The sequence below is a fragment of the Nicotiana tabacum genome, chromosome 23 (genome assembly GCF_000715075.1).
Source record: "Nicotiana tabacum cultivar K326 chromosome 23, ASM71507v2, whole genome shotgun sequence".
NCBI lineage: Eukaryota > Viridiplantae > Streptophyta > Magnoliopsida > Solanales > Solanaceae > Nicotiana > Nicotiana tabacum.
Genome location: NC_134102.1, coordinates 6660581 through 6672740, shown reverse-complemented (window position 1 = coordinate 6672740; position 12160 = coordinate 6660581).

The following is a 12160-nucleotide window of genomic DNA, read 5'->3' as shown; positions in this document are numbered from 1 at the left end:
GCATCCCATCATTAGACTCTACCAGCTGGATATGCCATTTCTAAAGTGTTAGGAGATATTCTTTGCCTTCACGCATGCAACTCACCTTAATAAGTAACACCATCAATATTTAATGAAAGAAGGAATGGCCATGTATAGTGGTTTTCAAAACCGAACCGAAACCGAAAACCGAATCGAAATCGAAGCTTAATGACTTATTGGTATCGGTTTAACGGTTTAACGGACGGGGAACGGATTGAATTTTTTTTATTAACGGCTTATCGATTTGGGGGCGGATTATTCAATTTTCTTAACGGATAATCCGTTAACCCGTTAAGAATATATATATATATATATATAAAATTTATTTTTATCCATATATATATTAAAATTTATTTTTATCCATATATATATTAAATAATCAAAAACCCTTCTTCCACTTTCAGTACTCTATCTATTACTAATTTACTATTAGATATTTAGTTATAATTTACTATTCCAGTTAGTTACTATTAGATAATTTTAATGTCATGTGTTATACCCAGTGTTCTCTTCTATTTCTTCTGATAGTTATAAGTTGTTAATAGGCTCATCCCCAGAGATGATTCTACTGGAAAATACGCTGGAATGTAACTCTATATTTTTTCTATTTAGCTCTCTTCTTAGGTGCCATATTCTATAGACTGGAATGTAGTATGCTGAGCATATGAATTTTATTTTGAGTCATAGCGGTCAGCAAATAATCCGATAAACCGCCCGATAATCGCCCGATAAGAGCTAAACCGATACCAATCCGCCCGATATCTTATCGGGTGGCTAGCGGATTAATACATTTAAAAGCCGATAACCGATAAGCCAAACCGTTAAGAGTAAATAACCGCCCAATCCGCCCGATAAGCAGCCCTAGCCATGTAGCCTTTTAGCAACATGTTCATTCGAACTCTAAACTTTCGATATGCAATATATATGTAAAAACTTTTAGTCAATACGTATTACTGTAAATAACGAAACAGTAAACTTTCTGAAACAGGAAAAACAGAAACAGAAAGTTAACAACAATAGAATGTCAAAATAATTTCTAGAAAAATAATTTCGGAATAAATCGAGCCCACTGAATGCACAGTGTGTCCTCAAGAAAATTATTCCCCTCAAGTACCCGAGGTGCTAGAATATTATACTACCGGGATAGAACGATTTAAACTCACCGGAGTGTTGGTACCAAAAACGTCGATGAAATATCGAACCACTCGAAGGCTGTAAAACACACTGAAGATTTTGTGCAGAAGAAGAAGAAGAAGAAAAAGAGCAGAAAATGTCGTAAGGAATTCACTACTAAAAAATCTGATTTTAGCGACGGACAAATTCTATAGCTAAACAGAAAAATCCGTCGCTAATCTCATTTAGCAACGGATTAGCGACAGGTTATCACGAAATTCTGCTAATTACGGGCGATTTAGTGACCAATTAGCGACAACGTTCATAGGTAATTATAGTTTTTTTTGTAGTGGAAAGATTCTGGGATTCAAAGCATATTTATAGACTTTCTGGCACTGTTTCTCAAAAGGTTTGCAACCTTTCAGAAACAGCCATGGCTATTAGAAGAGGCTATTTGAAATAATACGGTAAAACGGATTTAAAATAATCCGGGAAAGAAAGCGGACGCGTCGCGGGTCCTGGGTTATTTCGGGTTAAAATTTTCGTTAATTAACTAAATAATTGAAAGAAATTTTTTTCAAAAAGATTAATCAAGCAATCGATCTTTGACCAAAAGATCCGAAGTCAAAGTCGAAGCCGAGCGACGACGACGACAACAGCGCGAGGCTTACTTTCTTTCCAACCCATTTAACACCAAGAGAAGTGCTTTCTTAATATAAGTACATTCACTTTTATTTTCACATCCAATGAGGGACACTTTGCTCTTTCCAAAGCAAAAGGGAGCTCACTTTCCCTCCACTTTCTTCCCTTCATTTTCCATTTACCAATTTTTAATCCCAATAATCACCCACATGAATGGGGAATGGCTATAAGACAGAGGAATGCACAGACGAGTGTGTGTTTTACATGCAAGAATTAATTGCATCTAGATAAGTAGGTTTCCCTTTGCCATAGTGAACTTATATTGGATATACTCGGTCAATCGGTAGATTTGATATCTTTGAACCGTCGAGCTTTATTATATACCTAGATAACATAAGTTACACAATCAACCCTTAACCATCTATGGTTCTCACGGTTGTGTTCGTTTCAGCCATGAACACCGTCTGGTTTCATGAGTGCTTAGAGAATGGGCATTTACTTTTATTCCCCTTGAAGTGGCTTACACTTCACACTCACATAGATAATTTCTAAACGTGTAATCCTATAGACACGATCTGGTCATATCCTGCCAGACTTAGCAAATCATTAAAAAGCTTTAAGTTTTATTGACTCATCAAAAAGCCTTAATGCTTTACCTTGATTTCTAAACATTGTCTTCATTACGAGAATGGGTTGAGTTATTTGACAATGTTGAACCGCCATTCATAACTTTGTTTGATCTCTTTGAACCTAGCTCTTGGGATCTCCAGTCTGCTAGGTAGAGTTACCGCCATGATGACTTGTCTTAGGCCTTAACCCTATTCCCTTTGATGATCTTTCAACTGCCTCTCTAGATAGGCCTTTTGTAAGTGGATCCGACACGTTATCTCTTGACTTTACGTAGTCAATTGTGATAACACCACTAGAGAGTAGTTGTCTAACGGTATTGTGTCTCCATCGTATATGACCGAGATTTTTCATTATACATAACGCTCCCTGCCCTGCCTATTGCCGCTTGACTATCACAATGTATACATATTAGTGCCAAAGGTTTGGACCAAAATGGAATATCTTTCAAGAAATTCTGGAGCCATTCAGCTTCTTCACCGGCCTTATCTAAAGCTATGAATCCAGATTCCATTGTAGAACGGGCGATGCACGTTTGTTTGGATGATTTCCAAGACACTGCTACACCCCCAATTGTGAAAACATATCCACTCATGGATTTAACTTCAGATGATCCAGTGATCCAATTTGCGTCACTATATCCCTCGATCATAGAGGGATATTTGTTATAATACAAAGCATAATTTTGGGTATGTTTCAGATACCTCAAAACTCGTTTCATTGCCATCCAATATATTTGATTAGGATTACTTGTAAACTGACTCAGTTTACTAATAGCACATGCTATATCTGGTCGCGTACAATTCATGATATACATCAAACTTCCCAATACTCTTGCATAGTCCAATTGTGAGGCACTTTCACCTTCATTATTTTGAAGTGCATAACTCACGTCAGTTGGAGTCTTGGCAATTTTGAAATCCAAATATTTGAACTTGTCAAGTACCTTTTCAATGTAGTGAGACTGTGATAATGCTAGACCTTATGGAGTCTTGTGAATTCTAATTCCTAAGATCACATCAGCAACTCCTAAGCTTTTCATGTCGAATTTGCTAGCCAACATGCGCTTAGTAGCATTTATATCTACCATATATTTGCTTATTATCAACATGTCATCAACATATAAACAAACAATGACTTCATATTCTGGAGTGTTTTTAATGTAAACACATTTGTCACACTCGTTGATTTTAAACCCACTTGCCAACATTGTTTGGTCAAATTTGGCATGCCATTGTTTTGGTGTTTGTTTAAGTCCATAAAGTGATTTAACAAGTTTGCACACTTTCTTTTCTCTACACGAAACCCCAAAACCCTCAGGTTGTTCTATGTAAATCTCTTCCTCCAATTCTCCATTTAAGAAAACTATTTTAACATCCATTTGATGGATTTCAAGACCATACACGGCCACCAGTGCCACTAACACCCTAATAGATGTTATCTTCATTACTGGCGAGTAAGTGTCAAAGTAATCAAGGCCTTCTTTTTGTCTATAACCTTTGACAACAAGTCTTGCCTTATATTTGTCAATAGTGCCATCAACTTTTATTTTCCATTTAAAGATCCATTTCGAACCTAAAGGCTTATTTCTTGGAGGAAGGTTAACCAATTCCCATGTATGGTTATCTAAAATTGATTGAATCTCACGATTGACTGCATCTTTCCAAAATGCTGAATCAGAAGATGACATAGTTGCTTTAAAAGTTTGAGGCTCATTTTCAAGCAAGAATGTCACAAAATGTGGTCTAGAGGAAGTAGATGTTCTTTGACGTTTGCTACGCCTTGGATCTTCTTCACTTGGAAGATTTTCCTTTGGTTCTTCTCGTGGTCGTTTAGATCTTTCACTTAATGACTTGCATTCAGTTTTATACGGATAGATACTTTTAAAAAATTCGGCATTATCTGATTCAATTACCGTATTAACATGAATTTCAGGATTATCATATTTATGAACCAAAAATCGACATGCTTTACTGTTTGTAGCATATCCAATGAAAACACAATCCATGATTTTTGGTCCGATTTTTACCCTTTTGGGTAAAGGTACTTGTATCTTTGCTAAATACTCCCACACTTTGAAATATTTCAAGTTGGGTTTTCTTCCTTTCCATTTTTCATATGGAATTGATTGCGTTTTGCTATGGGGTACTCTGTTGAGTATTCAGTTAGCTATAAGGGTAGCTTCCCCCCACAAACTTTGCGGTAATCCGGAACTTATTAATAAAGAATTCATCATTTTCTTTAATGTTCGGTTTTTCCTTTCCGCAACTCCATTGGATTGAGGTGCGTAGGGGATATTAGTTTGATGGATAATTCCATATTTCGAACATATTTCTGCAAACAGAGATTCATATTTTTTACCCCTATCACTTCTAATCATTTTGATCTTTTTATTCAATTGATTCTCCACTTCATTCTTGTATTGCTTAAATGCTTCAGTTGTTTCATCCTTACTATTAAGCAAATAAACATAACAATATCGAGTGCAATCGTCAATAAAAGTAATAAAATACTTTTTTCTACCTCGAGATGGTGTCGACTTCATATCACAAATGTCAGTATAAATTAAGTCTAAAGGATTTGAATTCCTTTCAACTGACTTATAAGGATATTTTACAAACTTAGATTCAACATATATTTGACATTTTGATTTATTACACTCAAATTTAGGCAATACTTCTAAATTAATTAACTTCCGCAAGTTTTTATAATTGACATGTCCTAATTGAATATGCCATAAATCACTTGAATCCAATAAATAAGAAGAAGCTGAAATTTTATTCATACTGTCAACAACCATTATATCAAGTTTGAAAAGGCTCTATGTGAAGTAGCCCTTTCTAACATATATTTTATTCTTGTTTACAATAACTTTATTAGAAATAAATACACATTTGAATCCATTTTTAACAAGTAAAGAAGTAGAAACTAAATTCTTCCTAATAGTAGGAACATGAAGAACGTTGTTGAGCGTTAACACCTTGCCGGAAGTTATTGTGATGACCCAAAATGGTATCTTTAAATTTAATAAGAAATTATGTATTCTAAGATCTCGAAAAGTACCATTTATCATTCCTCAATTTACGTGCACAGTCCGTAAAATTTTTTGAAAAGTTTTTGTATGAAAAATGGATTAAAATGGGAAATAGAGCTTTAAAACTCAACTAAGTTGACTTTGGTCAACATTTTGAGCAAACGGACCCGGATCAGTATTTTAAAAATTTCGGTAGGTCTGTATCGTGATTTGGGACTTGGGCGTATGTCCAGAATCGAATTTCGAGGTCCCTAGCCCGAGATATGGAATTTTGATGAAAAATTAAAAGCTTGAAAGCTTAATGACTTCTAAGAAATTACTGATGTTGGATTTATTGACCTCGGGTCCGTATTTTAGTTTTGGGGCACGGTATAGGTCCACTATAATAGTTATGACTTGTCTGCCAAATTTGGTGAGAATCAGAGTTGATTTGACGTGATTCGGACGTCCAGTTGTAAAAATATAAGTTTTAAAGTTTTCTTGAAAACTTATTCGTAGTTCTAGGTGTTATTTTGGCGATTTGATCACGCGAGCAAGTTCGTATGATATTTTAGGACTTGGGTGCATGTTTGGTTTGGAGTCCCAAGGGCTCGGGTTGATTTCGGGTGGTTAACGAATCATTGTTGGACTTAAGAAAAACTGCAGAAATCTGCTTCTAGTTTCCTTCTTCGCGTTCGTGAGGGGAGTCTCGCATTCGCGAAGAGGAAATTTGGACTGGCACTTTTTGTGCTTCGCGTTCGCGACTGAGGGAACGCGTTCGCGAAGAGTTGAGGTGCAAAGCTTCGCGATCGAATCCTTGCGTTCGCGAAGGGAAAGGGGCTGGCTAGGAAAATGGCCTTCGCGAACGGCAAGCTTTGCGTTCGCGAAGTAGCCCTCGCATTCGCGAAGAGTAAAATTGGTCAGCAGAAATTTGTGCTTCGCGAATGCGAGGCACTGACCGCGTTCGCGAAGGGTAAAAGTTCCAGAAACAAAACTTAAGTTTTAGAAAATGGGATTCGTCCCATTTTCAACCCTTTTCCATTTTTGAGCTCGGGTAAGGCGATTTTTGGGCGATTTTCACGGAAAAATATTGGGGTAAGTGTTCCTTATCCTATATTGATTATATTTCACGACTTCATACTCATTTATATCATGAATCTGTGATTTTATGGAAGAAAAATCAGATTTTTATAAAATCTTCCAACAACGAAAATTTAAGATTTAAAGGTCCATTTGACATCGGAATGAGATAATTTTTATATGATTGGACTCGTCTCGGAATGAGTGTTCGGATTTCATGAGTTTTTTCGAGATTTGATACGTGGGTCCCACTGTTGAATTTTTAATGAATTTTGGATTTTTATCCGGAAAATGTGTAAATTCATATGGAATTAATTTCTATGATTAGTATTGAATATAGTGAATTGTTTGTAAATAGATTTGAAGCTTTCAGAGGCAAATGTAAAAGGAAAAGCTGTGGTTGAATAATTGATTGGAATTTACAAAGCGAGGTAAGTGTCAGGGTTAACCTTAACTTGAGGGAATAGAACCCTTAAATTATTTGTTATGTGAATTGTATGTGAACAACGTATAGGTGAGGTGACGAGTGTCTATACGTCGTCAAATTAATTTTTTGCCTACTTACTTGAAAAATCATAAATTATTTTTAATCATAAATTAATTATTATAATAATTATTTCTCTCTTATTCTTTGTCACATATTAATTCTTGAATTCCTGCATTAATTGTTACATGCTATTTGAATTATGTGTTTTAATTGTTATTTGACATTTAGCATATTAAATATTAAACTGCCTATTTTCTCCCTGATTTCTATAATAATTTGCTATTTGTCATTGTTTGTTTCATAATTAAATCATAATTATTGTATGTTTGTTGTCTTATAGTTTTGTATTAATTGTTGTATTTATCGAGAAAAATTCTTCTATAAGAATTGGTAAATGAATATGTTGGAGGAGCGAGTTGCACGCCGCAACAGAATTGATTGAAATGGATATATATTGGAGGATCGGGTTGCACGCCGCAACAGACTTATTAAAAAGTCAATATTGGAGGATCGGGTATTGGAGGCAACAGACTTATTAAAAAGTCAAAATTGGGGGATCGGATTGCACGCCGCAACAGACTTAGTTAAAAGTCTATATATATACTTGATTGAAATAAATACATGACAGACTTGATTAAAAGGAATATATTAGGAGAGCGGGTTGCACGCTACAACAGAATTGAATGTGAATATATTGTGAGAGCGGGTTGCATGCTGCAACATAATTAGTTGAAATAATAATGGATTATGACTGCTGAATTGGCTTCAATTATTATAAATGAGTTACCTGATTTATTTTTATTATTTGTTGTTGTTATCAATATTGCGTACATGTTAATGTAAGTGAACCGCCTTAGCCTCGTCACTACTTCGTCGAGGTTAGGCTCAGTATTTACCAGTACATGGGGTCGGTTGTACTGATACTACACTCTGCACTTCTTGTGCAGATTTTGGAGTTGGTCCCAGCGGCGTACTATAGACTTGCTCGGATTTCAGCTACCAGAGGAGACTTGAGGTATAACTGCATGGCGTCCGCAGTTCTGAAGTCCCCGTCTATTTTACTTTAGCTGTGTGTTTATTTTTAGACTGCTTTATTTATTTAGACCTTTATTTGTATTTATTCTAGAAGATCGTGCCCTTGTGACATCAATTCTGGGATGGTATTTAGATACCGTTATTTTTATGGATTATTTTACTATATTTTAAACTTTGCTTCCGCTTTTGTTTCCTTGATTATTAATAATTTAAAGATTATTTAAAAATTTGTTAATATTATTCTAACGTTGGCTTGTCTAGCAAGTGAAATGTTAGGCGTCATCACGGTCCGAAGATGGAAATTTCGGGTCGTGACAGTCATCTTCAGGAATATCTTCCCATAACCTTCAATCTTGGTTGTTGCAGTATTTCCCATGGAAAGCTCTTCTTCGAGACCAACAGTAGAGTAAGTCGCAAATGTTTCTTTGACAGTACAAACATGTCGAGTGGCTACAGAGTCAATCCACCACTCCTTCAGATTTCCAACTAGGTTACATTCCGAAAGCATTGCACACAGATCATCAATGTCATTATTCTTCTCCGCTATGTTGGCATATCCCTTCTTCTTATCCTTTTTCGGGAGACGACAATCAGGGGCTTTGTGACCAGCTTTTCCATAATTGTAGCAGTTGCTCTTGAATTTCTTTTTGTTCTGCTCCTTAGTCTGTCCAGAAGACCTCTTTCTCTTCTTACTTTTTAAAGAAGTCTCCTCAACGATATTAACTTCCATGATCGTTGAATTTCCACGAGACTTCTTCTCGACTGTTTTGTTGTCTTCCTTAATCTTGAGACGAATCACAAGATCTTCCAACTTCATTTCTTTGCGCTTGTGCTTAATATAATTTTTGAAATCTTTCCACGAATGAGGTAAATTTTCAATCATTGCAGCCACTTGAAATGCTTCATTCACGACCATACCTTCAGCAATAAGGCCGTGAAAAATAAGTTGAAGTTCTTGAACTTGGGTTCCAACGGTTTTGCTGTCTATCATTTTATAGTCTAGAAACTTGGCAACCACAAACTTCTTCAAGCATGTATCTTCAGTCTTGTACTTCTTCTCAAGTGCGTCTTATAATTCTTTCAAAGTTTGCACGGCACTGTAGACATTGTACAAGTCATCCTTCAAAGCACTTAGAATGTAGCCTTTACAAAGAAAGTCTACGTGTTTCCACGCCTCAACAATCATAAACTTCTCATTGTCCGACATGTCAGCGGCAGGCACTGGAGAGTTTTCACTGGTGAACTTCTGCATACAAAGTGTGGTAAGCCATAAAAATACCCTTTGCTGCCATCCTTTGAAGTTGGCTCCAGAAAATTTTTCCGGTTTCTCGACCGGTAGAACAACAGTTCGGCTTGACGAGGCTATCGTCGTTGCCGCAACAGTCACCGAAGAATTTTCATTATCAATTGCTATTTCTCACTGTCAACAACAGAAGAGTTCAATTAATGACAAAAAATAAAATAGTAAACAGTACTGTAATGAACGATAAATAGTACGTTTAATAAATAAAAACCGAAGTTTTTTATATACTGTTTCACAGTAATCGATGAAGTTTTTATGTTCTTCAAATCGTTTCTGAATTTTAATACTCCGATGAAGTTTTTATATCTTCAAATTAGAATAGAAAAAATCAGATGGAGTAGAAAACCACACAAGTTTTAATCTCCAAAAAACAGAATACAAAATACAATAAAATAATTTTCTTAAGATTGTTAGTCAGTACGTATTACTTTAAATAATGAAACAATAAACTTTCTGAAACAGGAAAAACAGAAATAGAAAGTTAACAACAACAGAATGTCGAAATAATTTCTGAAAAAATAATTTCGGAATAAATCGAGCCCACTGAATGCACAGTGTGTCCTTAAAGAAATTATTCCCCTTAAGTACCCGAGGTGCTGGAATATTATCCTCCCAGGATAGAACAATTTAAACTCACCGGAGTGTTGGTACCAAAAATGCCGATAAAATAGCAAACCACTCGAAGGCTGTAAAATACACTGAAGATTTTGTGGAGAAGAAGAAGAAGAAGAAGAGCAAAAAATTTCTTAAGGAAAGATTCTAGGATTCAAAGCATATTTATAGACTTTCTGGCTATTGGAACATGCTATTTGAAATATTGCGGGAAAACGAATTTAAAATAATTCGGGAAAGAAAACGGACCGGACCGGGTCGCGTCGCGGGTCCTGGGTTATTTCGGGTTGAATTTTTATTAATTAATTAAATAATTGAAAGAAATTTTGTCCAAAAAATTAATCAATCAATCTTTGACCAAAGCCGAAGCCGAGCGGGCGACAAGGACGCGAGGCTTACTTTCTTTCCAACCCATTTAATACCAAGAGAAGTGCTTTCTCAATATAAGCACATTCATTTTTCTTTCCACTAACAATGAGGGACACTTTGATCTTTCCAAAGCAAAAGGGAGCTCACTTTCCCTCCACTTTCTTCCCTCCATTTTCCATTCACCAATCTTTAATCCCAACAAAAACCTACTAAAATCTCAACAAATGTTAGATCTGAACCAATAATTTTAACAGTATAATAAGTTTAGTAGAAGGTTGAACCCATTAAATTTAAATCTTAAATCTTGTTCTTGTTGCCGGCAAGGTGAGGAAGTTCTAGATTCACAAAATGACGGATGATAGGTTCATGGTGGTCTTATTTTATATATATACTCGTAAATTAAACCTAAAGCAATAAGTTGAATTGAACCTAACCTATAAGAACTCACTCTATTCGCCTCTACTTTTACATACAATGAAAGTAAGAGAAAGATTTTAAGTTAATGCCCGATAAATATCATCGTACCTAATAATTTTTTTATAATTAATTAATTCAAATATATATCTTTTTAAAAATATCTGTTTATAATATGTCCAGTTTCTTGCACATACATCTACCCCTAGCTATAAGCATGAACTGGCACTTTCATTCCTTGTTTTTGCTCCTCAGACAATGTTGTCTCCTTATCCGACTCTGATGATAATAATATTATTATTTGTTCATGAATATGAATCTAATATTTTAAATGACATTATTTGTTTCGACAAAAGCTGTGAAAGATTTATTGTGTCTCTCTTTATTGTCCCAGCTTTAAGATCGTAAATTATGAAATTTCCAAGAAATATCATCCAAGAAAAAGGATACTATCACTAATACGAAACATGAATGAGAATGAAATACGCTATTTTAATTTGCAATCGCTTGAGAAGCTAATCGTAAGGAAAGAAGCGAGGAAGAAGCAAAGTTGTCTCCGAATCTTTGTTTCGGATCCCTCTATACAGTTGCGGAATCAGAATTTTCGTTAAGGGGTGTCAAAATATATAAAAGTAAATATACCAAAAAATTAAGGAAAGTCAATACATAATATATATACATATAATTTATTTATTTTACCTAGCTACACAGTGTATTTTTCCCGCAAAGGGGTATCATTTGACACCCCTTCCTATAAGGTGGCTCAATCACTGCCTCTATAGTCGTAATACTTATAACTTATCTGATAGGCGAATTCAAGCTTTAAGTTCTATGAGTTTGAACCCATTGTATTTTTTAAGTTCAAGGTTCATATCTAACGTAAAAATACGACTTAAATTATGAAACTTTTTATGATATGATAGATATGTGAGCTTTATGTATGTGGTCGAACAATCTCATCTATGCATATTTTAACATATTGAGTCATGTGTACATGGTCTTGATTGATAGAAAACGTATCGCATTTCTTATTCTTTCCGCTATATATCAAAAAACCATATCAAATTCCTCGAACATATACGACGAACCTATCGCAAAGTCCATACTCTATAGTACTCTTCTTTCTAACTTCCACTGTAATATTTTTTTTCGCTAGTATAATCTTTTTGGCCTGTTTAATCTTCACTTGATACAAATCAAATATCTAAACAATGTTAATTTGTTAATATCCAACTTCATTTTTTCCCGTCAATAGAATTACCTTGATACATTTGTAGATGTATGGCATTAATTGTGAATCTAAAACGGTGTGTTTAATTTCCTCTAAAATAGTCTATACCTCAAATTTGTCAACGACACAATTAACGCGTGTGACATGTCACTATCATGTGATTACATATTGTGTGATATATTGTTGGCCGTTCGTGCTCTAACGTTTGATATT